Source organism: Myotis myotis, unplaced genomic scaffold (genome assembly GCF_014108235.1).
Source record: "Myotis myotis isolate mMyoMyo1 unplaced genomic scaffold, mMyoMyo1.p scaffold_m19_p_2, whole genome shotgun sequence".
NCBI lineage: Eukaryota > Metazoa > Chordata > Mammalia > Chiroptera > Vespertilionidae > Myotis > Myotis myotis.
The window spans coordinates 23,947,618-23,950,364 of record NW_023416324.1 but is presented as its reverse complement, the minus strand read 5'-3'; the positions used below and the strand labels follow the sequence as shown (position 1 = coordinate 23,950,364).

General features: G+C 47.8%; 1 pseudogene; it reads left to right on the top strand.

Moving 5' to 3' along the window:
* Nucleotides 1-410: 410 nt before the first annotated feature.
* LOC118676615 lies at nt 411-2,433 on the top strand (annotated as a pseudogene).
* Nucleotides 2,434-2,747: the final 314 nt, after the last annotated feature.

Genomic DNA, 2,747 nt, shown 5'->3' with positions numbered 1-2,747 from the left:
CAGTCTGTTCAGTTCCATATTTGTGGCTAGCTTTTCTGAAGCCGTCAGTACCTTAGTAAAACATGACCTTACCTGGGCCACAAGACAACCCATAATATAGCCTCTTAGGCTAATCAGCAATGTAAGACTTTAGAGAAAGATAGAAACCTAGGGCTACATAGCCCTAGATTATCAGGAAACGACTGCTAAGCTCTGTCACTCCAACTACAACAATTAAAAAGAAATGCCCTGCCTGGCCGGTGTGGCTCAGTGGTTGAGCATTGACCTATGAACCAGGAGGTCCTGGTTTGATTATCTGTCAGGGCACATGCCTGGGTTGCAGGCTCTAATGCCCAGTGTGAGGTGTGCAGAAGGCAACCGATCAATGATTCTCTCATCATTGATGTTTCTATCTCTCCCTTCCTCTCTAAAATCAATAAAAATATATTTTTCTTAAAGCTGAGAAATAAATACTTTAAAAAAAGAGAGAGATGCCCCACTCTTCCCAAAAGCAGCCAGAGGTGACCTCTGAAAATGGTTCTTTATTCACTTGACCCAGAAATACCCACAAAATCATGCAAATCAAGAAGTTCAAATCTTCGTGTTCACTTTAAGAACACTCGTGAAACTGCCCAGGCCGTCAAGGGTATGCATGTCCAAAAAACCAAGTATCTGAAGGATGTCACTTTCCAGAAGCAATGTGTGTCATTCCGTCGTTACAATGGTGGAGTTGGTAGGTGTGCCCAGGGGAAACAGTGGGGCTGGACACAGGGTCGGTGGCCCAAAAAGAGTGCTGAATTTTTGCTGCGCATGCTTAAAAACGCAGAGAGCAATGCTGAACTGAAGGGTTTAGATGTAGACTCTCTGGTCATTGAGCACACCCAGGTGACAAAGCTCCCAGGATGTGGTATGGAACTTCCAGAGCTCATGGTAGATTAACCTGTACATGAGCTCTCCTTGCGACACACAGGATTCTTACTGAAAACGTGCAGATTGTTCCTAAACCAGAAGAGGGAAATATATCCCAGAAAAATATATCCCAGCGGAAACTGAAGAAACAAAACTTATGACCTGGGAATAAATTCAGCATAAAATAAATACTAATAAAATTTTAAAAAGAGAAAGACATACCCCAGAATTGCCAGTCTCTCAAAATCAAAATCAGAAACTTGGTGGTTGTTTTTTTCTGTAAATACCTGGACGTTTTAAAGGGGACTGTCTCAAATGCAAACAATGACTATAACTAAACCCTGATCATGTTTACCAACCCTCATTCTTTAAGCAGGTCTAGAGATGCTCCAGGGACAGTAAGGGGACATTTCCACTACTTAAAACAAACCAATTGGGGGAAATAGATATAAAAATTGGGGAAGAACTGGCTAGAGCTCTAATTGACACTGGAGCCACCCTATCTGTCCTCAACCCCCAACATGTTTTCAGAACTCCCCAGAGTTCTGAATTTATCTAGATGGTCAGGGCAGCCAGCCAAACTATGACTATCCCTAAATCCTTACTCATCCCTTTTCAATTGAGACCTCTTACCAGTAATAATTATCATTTATTACTCATTCTATCAGCTCCCATACACCTCCTGGGAAGGGACTGTTTAGAAACCTACCAAGCCCATATTTCCTTTTCTGCACACACCTCGACCAGGTACGTGCCCTTGACCAGAAACCCCAACCCTGGGAGCTCAGTGATTGAGGCCAAACCTTTTCTCACCAGGGATCCTATCTCTAGAGTGGCTCTCCCCCAAATCCCCATTTATTCAACTAGCCTTATCAACTGTTCTCCAAGTGCTGCCCAAAAGTCTTTGGGCACAGTCCAACCCTGATGTGGGCCCTGTGCATTCAGAACCCCCAAGTAAAACACAGGTAGACCCCAAAAACTCTTCCTCAATCTATATATATATATAAAAGCCTAAGTGGCCCAATGACCAAACAACAGGTCGACCAGTCACTATGACAAGCACTGACCACCAGGGGGGTAGATGCTCAACACAGAAGCTGCACCCTGGTTGTCAGTGCACTCCCACAGCCGGAGAGCCACTCAGCTGACCAGGATGAGAAGGGCTGGGGTGAGTGGGGCCAGGACGAGCAGGAGCAGCTCCTCCCCGACCGATGGCCACTTTGCACACTACTACATCCCTCAGGGGATGTTTGATGCCGGTTTCAGCCTGATCCCCACAGGCCACACTGAGGGACCCCACCAGTGCACGAATCTGTGCACCAGGCCTCTAGTATTAATACCCCCTAAATCCTGAGCTAGGAATATATATGTACACACACACACACACACACACACACACTAGAGGCCCGATGCACGAAATTCATGCAAGAGTAGCCCTTCTTTCCCCTAGCTGTCGACACCCACTTCCCTCTGGCACCAAGGGCCCCGGCTTCCCTCGCAGCCCTGGTTTAGTTTGGAAGGTCATCTGGTCTAATTAGCATATTGCTCTTTTATTATTATAGACTAGAGGCCCGGTGCACAAAAAATTTGTGCACTCGGGGGGAAGGGAGGGTCCCTCAGCCTGGCCTCTGCCCTCACGCAGTCTGGGACCCCTTGGGAGATAATGCCCTGCTGGCTTAGGCCTGCTCCCGGGTGGCAGAGGGCAGGCCCAATCCCTAGGTGCAGCCCCTGGTCGGGCTCAGAGCAGGGCTGATTGGGGAGTTGGGGCGCCGCCCCCTGTCATGCACAGAGCAGGGCGGATTGGGAGGTTGCGATGCCACCCTCAGTCACGCTCAGGGTAGGGCCGATTGGGGGGTTGG